We start from the raw sequence: 12,720 nt of genomic DNA, 5'->3' as shown, positions 1-12,720 counted from the left end.
ACAGAACGGCCCCAGTTCAGGCTGTCCCAGTTGTTAAATATTTTGAATGTCACCGCTGTAGAGTCCCGTAGCTTTCTCCCACAACCAGTGTGGGCTTTTGTTCCCACCCATCCAAGGCCTCTGAGCTCAGAAATGCCAACCTCTCAGCGAATTCGGGTTAAGCCGGCCTTGCTGCGTTCTGTGAGCTGCGCCGCCGGGAGGATAATAGCATCTCCCAGGATGTTAGGAAAGCAGCCCCTGTTGATTTTCCAGCCCTTGAATAGCGGCTTCGTGGCAAACGTTTCTGATTTGTGCCGCGGCTCTCCCCTAGCCCGGCCCCCAAGAGGCCAGTGTAATGCTTCTTTTCATGTGGCAGGATCGGATATGACCAGCGTGGGTTCTGTCAGATATTACGAGTGGTTATTACCGAGGCAGCCCAGCTGCGGTGCGGGGCTCGACCCTCGCTTGGGGTCTGGCGAGGCGCGGCTGTCGTATCTGAATTTCTTCATCTACAAGATCTGAATCCAATCTAGTCGCTGGGAGCCTGTTTGTGTAGCTTTGGGGAGGGGGGAGGTGAGAGAGATGGGGTGGGGTGGCCCCACGTGAGGTCGCTCATCCGAGAGGCTTTGCTCGTTAATGAAATCTCGGATGTGTTGGCTGGGAGAGTCCCCCTCCCCCTGGCTGACCCTGAACAGCTGATGGGGACATCGGAGGGTGTCGGGATGCCAAATGGTGACAGTTTGGATCTGCACCAACGGGAACAGGGGCTTTTCCACCCTGATTGCCTTCAGTTCAAATGAGAGTGGGCTTATTTGAGTCAGGTGGATCTGAGGAACAAAGAGAGAGAGAGAGAGAGAGAGAGAGAGAGAGAGAGAGAGAGAGAGAGAGAGAGAGAGAGAGAGACCCTCAGAGCTGAACACCTCTGTGTGTATTTGTGTGTGTGTGTGTGTGTGTGTGTGTGTGTGTATTGGACCATCATCTGTGAATCCACAGTTATAGAATTCACAGGGCTGCGTGGGTTTTTAAAGCTTTATTTGAATCCTGATGCTCTATAGACAGGCCAATTATTTCTCCCCTGGGGAATGCAGGCCCTGAAGCACGGTGCCCCACCCCTCCTGAGGGGGGTTGTGGAGCAGAGCTTTGTATGGTAGATAAGGGTAGGGAGGAGTATTTCTCCAGCTTGTCCCAGTCACGTTGCAGTGGGGGTGTCCCTTACACAGTGGCGTGTTGAAGCCTGGGATAGGAATGTATGATTCTTTCATTTGCTGGGCAAGAGAGAAAACTAGGGAGGGCGTTTCAAAAAATAAGGTTCCGCAAACATTGTCTTGCTGTCTCAAAGCCCCTCAGGGACAGGTGGCATGCTTTGAAGAAAGGGTTAGGAAGAGTCTGTCCCTCCCTTCACCTTTTTGTGTCCTCCTTTGAGGCCCTCCCAAGATATTGGGAGGGCAGCAAGTGGACTGCAGTAGGGGGCAGGGAAGGCTTCCTCCACCAAGTGCACCTTTTGGACTTATTTCAAGTGAAAGCCAGTGGCTATACATACCCCTGGGTTAGCACCTGTCCCAAACACACACCAGACAGCGTGGTGATGAGTTGATCAATTCCAGTGGCCACATCCTGAATACACTGTCACTGACCAGACCAGGAAGGGTGAGGGGGCAGGGAAGGGGGTTTGGGGGTGCCCCTTTTTTGTACTGGGTTGTGGTGGGAAGGACTGTTTTCTAGTCTTTTCTGGGGTCCTAGTGAAGTCAGTTAGTCCATACCACTAACAGTGCAGGGCATTTGAGCGGGAAGGGAGGTGAGGGAGTTTTGTTTCCTTTCTGGATGGTGTGAGTCTTAGGACTTCAGGAAAATCAGGCAAGTCACCCACCCCCTGCTGTTAGGATGCCTTTGCTGGCTCCAATTCAGTGCTTTTCTTCCAGCCTCATTTTTCATTCATTCATCTGGGATTAATCTCACCCTGTGACCAATACAGAAGGGGAAGAACAGGGCATCGTCCTTGCCTCCAAAGACATAGAGGAAATGGGGGGCAGAGGCTAAGGGAAGTGAGTACCATTCACAAGGCTGGCTCTAAGTGGCCTGGTCAGCCTAGGGAAAGGCAGCTTCTCTGATGGGGGTTGGGAGCTGAGAGTGGGTGGGGGAAGGGCATGAGAAGCCGACTTTGGCACTAGGCCTTGAAGAATAAGGATTTCACAGTGGAAAATGACATTCCAGGCGTTAAGCATGAAGGAACCGTTCCGCAATGAAGAAGGGAGAGCTGCTCTAATTATAACTGACACACTGATTTAAACATTTATTCACTCCAGCCACACAAATACACACGTGCACGCACACTCGCAGCACAAACAGCAGGGAGGGGGCCTTCTGGGGGCCCCACCTTGAGTTGCAGCTGCAGTCTATCCTAGAAGGCCTTTTTCTGACGGATTGTAACATCCAATGTGACACAGTTGTCTACAGCACCACACATTCCAGTGACCTGTGGCCTAGGACTGGGGACTATGCCTCTTGACTTCTCCCAAGTTGGGGGTCCCAGGAAGAAGGCACTGGTTGGAAATTGGTGAAAGGGGGAGTCTAGGATTCACCCCTAAGAAAATGCATGAGGCTGGACAGATAAAGTGGTTGAACTGGGGTGGGATTGCTCCAGAAGGTTAGGGACCAGAGTAACCCTGCTGAGTTGTTACAGAATTTAAGGGTCCCTTAGACTCCAGCCCTGGTTCTGCCTTAGAAACCTGCTGCCAGTGGGTGTAGACGTAACCTTGGGTGAAAGCAACTCTTCTTTGCAATCCTAAGAAGGAGCTCATCTGAGCAACTTCAGCAGCTGCCCCCAGCAGCTCGGAGATTGCAGGGGGACCTGAGAGATGCTGCAGAGGGTCTACTCTGGGGTGGTTGCAAAGAATATGCTGCTTGTGACCGGAGGCGTGGCTCAGAGGTTTGGAGTGCCCATTGCTTTTCCAGAGGACCCAAGTTCAATTCCCAGCACCCACAACAGATGGCTCACAACTGCCTGTAACTCTAGCCCCAGGGGGATTCAATGCATGGGCACCTACACTCACCTACAAATGCCAACACACACACACACACACACACACACACACACACACACACCAATGCAGAATTTAAAAAGAAATCATAAAAAAAAGAACTAGCTGCTTTAGGCTAAGGCCTCTGGATGGAGAAGGGAAGACACATACTTTCTAGGTTTCAGCAGCTGGGACATGATGACTCACGGCACTGCCTTGGGTCTGTGCAGGATCTCTGTTGCTCTTTAGTATTTCCCAATGACACACAGATAAGGTGCCCACAGTGACCATTGTATCTCTGTCTGTCTGTCTGTCTGTCTGTCTGTCTGTCTGTTTTTCTTTCTTCCTCCTGCCCTCCCTCCCTCCCCCTCTCTCTTTCTTTCTTCAAACCCAGAGACTTGTACGTATTAGCCAATCACAGAATTCACTACTCACTGAGCTACATCAGACATTGGGCTTTTAGTTTTTGAAACAGTTTCTTTACAAAGCCCAGAATGACCTTGAACTCATGGTCCTCCTGCCTCCACCTCTTAAGTGCTGAGATTACAGGGTTGTGCAATCATGCCCAGCTGTTTTTGGATTTGATTCAGCTTCATCATATACTGCAATGATTGTTCTGTCTGAGTCTAGACAGAGAGAAGGCACTGTGTACCATACACTCCGTTCCTCTCCCCAGTTCTTGAAGATTGGTTTCTTAGGAATTACCACCCCCATTTTATACTCAGGAAAACTGGAAACAAGAGGCTTCAATTGGCTTGCTTGTGAACCCCATAAACAGCAAAATTCCTTTATTAAAACCACTTGAAAGAATAATCAATCCTTAGACTACAAGGTAATAGCTCCCAACTTTGATAGATTAGATGATTGCTTCTGGCTTCCTATCTGAGAGAATGATAGAATGATGCCTCCATAGCTTTTGCCATGGGTGCTGGTTAGGTTTTTTTTTTTTTTAAACTTGACACAGGCTAGGGTCAACTTGGAAGAAGGAACATCAATTGAGAAAACACCTACCTCCATCAGATTGGCCTATAGGCAAGTCCATGGGTGCATTTTATTGACTAATGATCAATATGGGAGGACACAGTTCATTGTGGGTAGTACCACCCCTGGGCAGGTTGTCCCCAGTGGTACAAGAAAGCAGGTTGAGCAAGCCACGGGAAGCAAGCCAGTAATCAGTGTTCCTCCATGGCCTCTGCATCAGTTCCTGCCTCCAGATTCCTGCTTCAGCCTGTGCCCTGACTTCCCTGTGATCAGGATGTTTAAGCCAAGTAAACTCTTTCATGCCCCAACTTGGTTTTGGCCAGTGTTTTGTCACAGCAACAGAAAATGAACTAAAACACCATTCAGCTGGCTCTTCCCTCACAGCGTCAGATAATATTTATTGCCCCATCCATGCTGGGCTTGACTGCAAGACTCTTTAGCTAATGGAATGCATGCGTGATGTGAACAGAGGCTTTCTGTGCGCTTTGCATGATCTGACTGGATCTTTTATGGTCCAGCCGTCACCCTGTACAGCACTTGCCTGAAGTAGCTGTCTGGATAAGATGAGGTCCATGGATCTGAAGCAAATTTACAATCTAGAGCTGGGTCCAACTTAGCTTAACTGAAATCAGCTAAATCAGCTGACCCGCTGATCTGTGAGTGAGAAAGCCAAATGTTTGCTGTTGGAGGCTACTGAGATTTGAAGGTGTGTTCATTACTCGGTAGTATCACAGTGAGAACTGACTAATACATTAACCCTGTTAGTCCTCATGTATAGGTCCCAGAGCCCCTTACTGAACCCGTTTGGACTATGACCCAGGCGAAGTACTACTTTACCGTCTCTAGAGGATTGTAGTCTAGCAAGTGTTGAGAACCATGAGTTAAAGCATGCTTATAAGTATTAATCATGGCCAAATCTTCACAAAATTATAACCTCTTCGTTACACACCAGTGCCCATTCCTCTTTTTCTTTAGACGGTTCTTTTCTCCATTGTCCTTTATACCTCAGTGTGAATTCAGTAAAGAAGCTGCATCCCCTGGAGTTTTATTCTACACTGTAGAATAAAAACCTTTATCCCATTCAAAGATCTGTGGGCAAAATGACCAACAGGCAGACAAGTTATCTCCCATTCCACTCAAACCAGGAAACAAGATTTCCTAGAAGCAGGATAGAGCATGGGATGGAATGAGAGTTCAGGCCCCAAGGTGGGGGGTGGGCAGTCAACCTAGGACTTGGAGGGACACTTGACACATATAATGCACAGAACGGGGTGGGATCCAGCTGTGGTGGTGTGGGGGTCCTGTGTGTGGGTCCTCTGGAACATTCCATGGGGATGTAGCTCTATCGTTCTGGGCAATTGCACAGTGCCTGCTATGCACATCCACAGACCATCTGCTAGGTCACAAACCACTCCTACAGCAAACTAGGGAGGCCTCTCCCCTACTGTGCAGCCTGAAGTCCTCTTCTAGCTGTTTCTCTTGCCCTGCAGTGGCTCCTGGGGATCCATTCACCCTCCACCCTTCCTTTGAGTCCTCTAACCCCAAAGGACTGCCGTTACCCTGTCAGTCAACAGTTGACTCTCTGCAACTGGGCTCAGACCTCTAGCTCACACAGCCCCCTTTTCATGCTAACTTTAGGGAGCCTCACAGGCCTGGCAACCCTCCATTTTTCATTCTTCCACACAGAAGGCCTATTTCATGTTGCTTCCAGGGATGCCATGCGTCAACGGTGACTCATACTCCCAAAGGGAGTCTTGCCCTTCTCTAAATAAAGAAGGGTGAAGATCCGAGTCTGATGCTTGTCAAGGAATCCTACTACCTTGCTTCTCCAGCGTTCCAGTGTGACAGGAGATGGCACAGTACTCATGGTCTTTACAAATGCCATCTGCGGCTCTGACTCCGTTATGTAGCTTACATTTTCTTCCTTTCTGGATAGGTGCCTATGGTGGCGCTTGGAATGGTGCCGTAATGTGCCTCCTGGGTCCCTTATAGTGAAGGACAGGCCTAGTCAAGCCTGATGTGCTGCTAGGCCTCAGCAGGTAGTGTTTTCAGTGACTGACTCTGTGCCAGGGACTCTAGACCCTTCCTGAAGCAGCTACTTGTCTAATGGCCGCTATTCAATGGCCATTTCTGCCTAATGGGCATCAATTCAGAAGGGTCATGATAGTTCTAGATTTTTCTCTGTGGACTCAGAGCCCCCCCCAACTCCTGGGTTGGTGGGGGTCATTTTTTCTGACTTTTTAAATAAACTCACACCTTCTTTTCTTTCTCCGTATTTCCATCCTGTTGCCTCTTCTCAGCTAAAGGAGGTCACTGTGTCCTTGACAGTCAGGGATTTGTCATTGAGTTCCAGGGCACTTCAATTCTGCTTACCGTTTGAGACAACAGTTCATGGAACTACGGCCACGAAGTTCACTGGACATAGCAGAAAACGTCCCTACCGCTTAGCAATCATCACTTCATGTGGTTAAATTCCGTTCCGGCAGTAGAAGGACAGCCTTTGTAATCCTGAGGAAAGTTACTTCTCTTTGCGTGGATGTGTGTGTACAGGTGCAGGTGTGTGCGGAGTGTGTACACAAGCGAGTGCGGATGGCTAGACGGTGGCCTTGGGTCTCCTCCTCAGAGCTGTCCCCCTTGCCCTTGTTATTGGCCTAGAGCCCTCTGATGCGTGTCAGCTGGACCTGTCTCCTCTCCAACGCTAGGATTGCAGGTGTGCGACATCACACCTGGCTTTTCTTTTTAAATGTGGGTTTGGGGGATTGAATTAGGTCTTCATGCTAGCAAGGCAAGCATTTTACAGACTGAGCTGTCTCCCGACCCGAATCCTGAGGAGAATTAATTCTTGTTAAAGGGAGGCCTCAGAAATGACCAGGTAACACGTTTGAAAAATGAAGGTAATAATAAGTTCAGCAAAACAATTGAGCACTGTTTATTTTAAATGGCTGCTTGCCTTCTTTGTCGTGGGAATTAGAGCAAGGGTTTTATTGGCACATGGAAACCTTCCTGATTTGAGCTTTGCTTCTTATTTCATCTTCTGTAAGAAGAGCACAGAGATGGTCAGAAGCATTATGGGATGCCCGTGGGAGCTCCTAGAGGAGGCAAAAGTGGTGTGGGGAGGGTTGCCAGACCGCTATTCATTTCCAGACCCCAGTAGATGCCTGTGTTTTTTTCTTCCCTTTATCCGGTAATAGCCTCCCAATTATCGCTGGAAAAACTGGTTTGCACCCATTTTGGTTCTTGAGGTGCTTTGGGTAGATGCCCATCCACTTAGCTCTGAAGAGAACACAAGGTTTTAAGCATCAGTTTAGGCCAAACACAGTAATTTGTTCACAGGACTGGCACACGACACAAGCCTGGCCAGTGTGTCCTAATTCTGGGCTGGTGATTGCAGCCACTTGAACAAGGAAGCTCTATCTCTATAGTATCTCAGGGATAGAGTGTAGGACTGGAGCATATTGGCTACCATTTCAAAGAGGCTTTCCTGACAGTGGTATCAACAGAGGAAAACCCCACCAAGAAGTGAAAGGGAGACAAGAGGAAAGGAGTTCATTTCTGTATCCAGATCCAGCTGGTCCCGAAATCAGCAATTTCTGAACTTTGAAGGTGTATGAAGTCATCATCCCAGCCTCGTGAGGTAGTTAGAGTTGGGGTTTTGTGACTCAGAAGTCTTTCCATGTAGTGTGTCATGCTGAGTGGCCAGACTCCCTGGGAAAGGGTATGTGGGAAGACCTAGCTTCTTGAATTAGCTGTCTCAGGAGGTCGATGCTGGGCCTGCATGACTGACTGAGGATGCCTTGAGAAGCTGAGTCCTCTGGGGTAGCCTGTCACCTTGGTGCCCCCAGTGAATTCCAACTCTCTGACTTCTTATGCAATCCCTCAAGACCCCGATTCTGCAGATTCGTCCCATGACCTGTCACAGGAGCAGCAGGAAGTGCTGTGTGACCAGAGGCACATTGGAGTCTTTTCTCTAGTGGTGCTCCATTTGACACACAGCAGCCATGTGGTTCATGTGGAGGGCTCAAATGGAAGGGAACCACGGCCCTTGTGTCCAGAGCCTGTAGCTGCTGCTGTGACCCTGAGTGAGGCTGCCATGGCTATTCTAAATACAATTAGGCTTCCACATGACTTCAGGTGTGTGTGTGTGTGTGTGTGTGTGTGACCCCAGCTGTCAAGTCAGCCTGTAGATACCCGAGAGAAACAATCTCTAAATGCTGGCTGGTTTGTTAAATGACAAGCGCTAACTGGGTGTTGGTTAGAGGGTAATGAAGACAGGTGATACTAGTTCCACCAGGCTTGGGGACCTGCCTCACCCACAAAAGCTAACAGTTAGGAGAAGGGGTGCTGAGTGAAGGGGGCACCTTATTGCACACCCAGTAAAGCTTGCTTGGGTTGGCTAAGCTTGCACAGGGAGTTCAAGGAGGCTGGTAAGATTCTACAGAAGCCAGCTTTGCCCTTCAGGATTTTGTTCCTCTGCTTTAAAGGACTTGACAACTTGTGGTATTCTTGGTCCCTGGTCATAGAGAAAAGCAAAGGGGTGTGGTGGGGAGCCATAGGAACAACGCGGCTTCTAGACATGGTGAAGCCACTAAAAGAGACTGGATGTATATAAGGTTTTCAAAGGCATCTCATTTTTGTCTCATTTTGTGAGTGAATTCTAAATAAACGAATGACCATATGCAGACTGGAAGGACTCTGCTCGGAGGATCTTGAGAGTCGAATTATGTCTTGCAGTTCTTATGTGCACTAATGAGAGATTTTTAGAAAGTTATTAACTGGTTAATTGGTTGCTGGGTGGAACGGGGCAGAGGACAACTGTCCAGGGTTGAATTTCACCGTCACCTCATTGAGAGGGTCTTTCTTGTTTCAGCTACTACACTTCGTACTACAGGCTGGCTGGCCCCGCACTTGCCGCTGCTTCTTTAGTCTCCGCCTTCTGTCTTGCTGCAGGAGTCCTGAGACGACAGCTGTACTCCGCTGCATTTGGCTTTAATAACCCAAACCAAAACCATGGGTTCTGGGGCTCGAACTCAGGTTGTTAGGTGTGTGCGGCAAGCCTTTCGGCCCACTGTGCTGCCCCACCCACCAGTGCCAGAGCTTGCGGGGTTTATCGGGTGTGAGCAGTGTGCTGACTGCTCCCACTCACTCTCTCCTCATTTTGACTTCTATCAGCAAAGGGCCCTGATGGCCATCTGGCTACCACGGTCAGTTGGAAAGGGACTCAGGTCGGGTCTCTGCAGAAACATGTTCCAAGTCAAGACTTAAGTGCACATGGCAAATGAAAAGTGTTGGCCTCAGAAAGTGCCAGCAGCGTGTGGGTGAGGGCAGGGAGGAGTGGAGAAGGGAGAGGAAGCAGGTCATTCTTGTAGGCAACTGGGACTTATTGGGTCATGATGGGAAAGAAGGGGGAATTCGCATTGAGATTTCCTAACCCCATGACAAAGGAGCCCGAGTTAGCTGGAGTGCTCCTCAGTCTCTGAACTCTTTCCTGCTCCTAACCAGTGGGAAGAAGAGGTAGCTCCCACAGCTGGAGAAAGCCTGAGGGTTTCTAGCAGGTTCTTCCAGTAAGAAGTTGGCAGCTTACAAAGGCACAGCCAGCAAGGCCGAGTGCATGCTGCCGGCAGTGGCAGCATCTGCTCCAGTAAGTACTTGGCGGGGTCATCTCGATGGTAAGTGGTGGAGCTGCAGTTTGAACCCAGTGGCTTGCCTCCAAGTGTGTGCCTTTGACCCTGGTGCTCCTCGGCATCACTGCTGGTGGAGAGAGCACACAGAGACAGCTCCTTTTCTGATGACCCATTTAAAACGGTGTTAACATAATTATTCATTCAAACGCGGACAAAGCCACAGCTTGCACACCTTGAAAGGACACAGGCCCAGAGTCTGTAAAATAAATGCATCCTGACATGGCCTGGGCAGCTGCTTTAGAAGCATACTCCCTGCAGATGCTGCCTGCTGCTCTGAAGCTGGTACTGCTGCCCTGGCTCTGCCCTGGCTCTGCCCTGGCTCAGTTGGAGAGCATCCCTCAGGACATACCCATCTGAGGGGAGTGAGACCAAAGGCTCAGGGCAGTTTCTCACCTTGCCCCGTGTGGAAAGTAGTGCCATGGTAGAAGCCTTTAGTGGGCTGCAGTAGCCAATAATTCTGGTAAGACTCACTGTGCCTGTCATGCCCCGAGCTTAAAAGGCGGGCAGCCACTGAGGAGGGAGAGCAGGGGACGGGGCTCTGTGCCGTGCTAGAAACCCCAAGGGCCTCCGTGAACCTCAAGCTGGATGGAGGCAGAGATTCATCCGGTTTCTCTTGAGAAAGTTTTTCCAAGCTACCACGATCCTGAAACTGCCTTTGAGTGTTCAGTCTGTAGCAGGCTGTGGTGGAACGCTTGATAGAGACAGCCCCCAGGGCATGAGGGGTTCTGAGCAGCGGCTGAACCTCAGTGCTGGCCAGACTGCTGGAGATCTACAGGCTGGACTGTATTCTCAGGGGGGAGACTGAGGCACAATTGCTTAGAGGTGCAATGGTGGGAACTCCAAATTCATGGAAGGAACTTGAGATGTAGCTCGGGTGCTAGAGTGATTGCCTAGCTCTCATGAAGCCCTGGATTTATTCCCCAGCACCACATAGACCAAGCATGGTTGTATATGCCTGTAATCCCAGTTCAGACGGTGGAGGCAGGAGAATCGCAAGTTCAAGCTCATCCTTGCCTACATAGGGAGTCTGAGGCTGGCCTGAGCTGCTTGAGACCTCATGTCAATAACTCTTCTGGCTTGTTTTATGTCAACTTGAAACAAAATAGCATCATTTCGAAAGAGGGAACCTTATTTGAGAAAATATCCCCCACTAGATTGGCCTGAGGGCAATCCTGTGGAGTGTTTTCTTAATTGGCAATCGATGCCGGAGGGCCCAGCCCACTGTGGGTGGTGCTGTCCCTGGACTGAAGCTGCTACTGCTGCCAGCAGTTCTGGGTGGTGGTTCTGGGTTCTAGAAGAAAGCAGGCTGAGCAAGTCATAGAGAACATGCCAGTAAGCAGCGCTCCTCCATGGCGTGGATTTGATCAGTTCCTCCTTTCAGGTTCCTGCCCTGACTTCCTATGATGTGGAAGTATAAGCTGAAATAAGCCCTTTACTTGCCAAGTTGCTTTTGGTCATGGCGTTTCATCCCAGCCATAGGAACCCTCACTGAGATATCTACAAACGGAAAACTAGCAGCAGCCAGACAAGGCCAAGCCGAAATCAGTGCTAGCAGCTGGCTTCTATCTCCTCTTCTCTACAATAGCTCGTCCCCTCCCTTCCTCCCTTTCTCCCTCCTTCTTTCCTTTCCTTTCTTCTTTCCCCCTTTTCTTTTCCTCTCCTCTTCTGTCCTCCCCCCCTTTTTTTGCCCATGCTTTCCCTCCCTCCTGAGCAGAAGCCATCAGTTTTCTCACTACTGAATTTTGAGTAGGGAGGACCGGTGTCATCCAGGGCTCTGGCAACATGCGTCCTTTGAAGCAAGCTCATCAGTATGATGAAGAAAGAGAAATAGAGAGCGGATCTAATCTATTGGCCTGTTTTTCTAATTACCAGATTGATTTAGCAGAGAAATCTCCCCAGGAATTTGACTTCTCGGCAAGGTCTTTGCAAGCTGTAAATTTGTTCTCTGGGAAAAAAAAGCCCCCACGAAATCCATACAGATTTGGGGGAACCAGGGTCCTCTAATCAGGACCCAGAGCTTATTTGTTTTCTAATGGAATCTGAATAGAATTTAACACACAGCCATTCTGCACGGAGCGTATTCATAATTTTAATTAACAAATTAGGAGCTATTTTGCTCCCCTTTGAACGGCAGTCATGTGGGCCTGCTTCCTTTTCGGCCAATTTAGTCAACTCGGATGATTTTAATTACAACAGTCACGAGCACCAGAAATTCCTGCGTCTGACAGATTCGCGACCTGGTCCATTGACTCTCATTTAAAAGCAAGTTCTCCATGAACAGAGATCTCCAAGGGGGCTGGTGGGTGTCGAGAGAGGGGGCTGGGCTCTATGCCCTGGGGCACAGGCAGAGAAGAGCCTCATTTTCCATTCTGAGACCCATTAGTCATGATTAGGAAGTGGCCAGTTCTCTATGGCCCCGCCTTCGCAGTGTGAAGAAGCAGCAGAAGCAGTTTCGTTGCAAGGACATGGAGCCAAGCAGTCCCCATCCTTGGAAATTTGGCCTGGCTCCCGTGCTTCTCAGACGCTGACATGCCCGGAAATCCCCAGGGGTCTTGTTAACAGGCAGATTTTGATTTAGTATGCTTCTGTGTTGAGGGTGCGGCCTTAGAGTCTGCTTGCCACTGCTGTCCATCCTTGAACCACACTTTGAGTAGCAAGGATTTATCTGGTTATGTGATTCCAGAAGGTTTCAGAACCGAAAGGGAGCCTAGCTGCTTGAAACACTTGCACTGTCAGGAGGAGCAGGGGATGGAGACCCTGCTCTATGCTACTGCATGGTCCCGTGGTTTTGTAAGGACCTCCGTTCAGGTGCAACCCGATTCTTGACTTTGTTGTGGAAAAGAATTTCAGAAAGAGCCAGTAGGAAGTGGAGTTGCAGTTTATTTAGGGATTTAAAGTTCGTTGTGTGTACTCAAGTATCGTGGCACATATGTAGAGGTCAGGGGACAACCTGCAAGAGTCACTTCTCTTCCACCACGTGGCTTCCATGAAGTGAACTTAGGTCATCAGGCTTGGCAGCAAGCACCTTTACCTGCTGAGCCATTTTGTCAGCCCAATTAGGA

The sequence above is a fragment of the Chionomys nivalis genome, chromosome X (assembly GCF_950005125.1).
Source record: "Chionomys nivalis chromosome X, mChiNiv1.1, whole genome shotgun sequence".
Classification (NCBI taxonomy): domain Eukaryota; kingdom Metazoa; phylum Chordata; class Mammalia; order Rodentia; family Cricetidae; genus Chionomys; species Chionomys nivalis.
The sequence above is the reverse complement of the archived record's forward strand: the minus strand, read 5'-3'. Positions refer to the sequence as shown.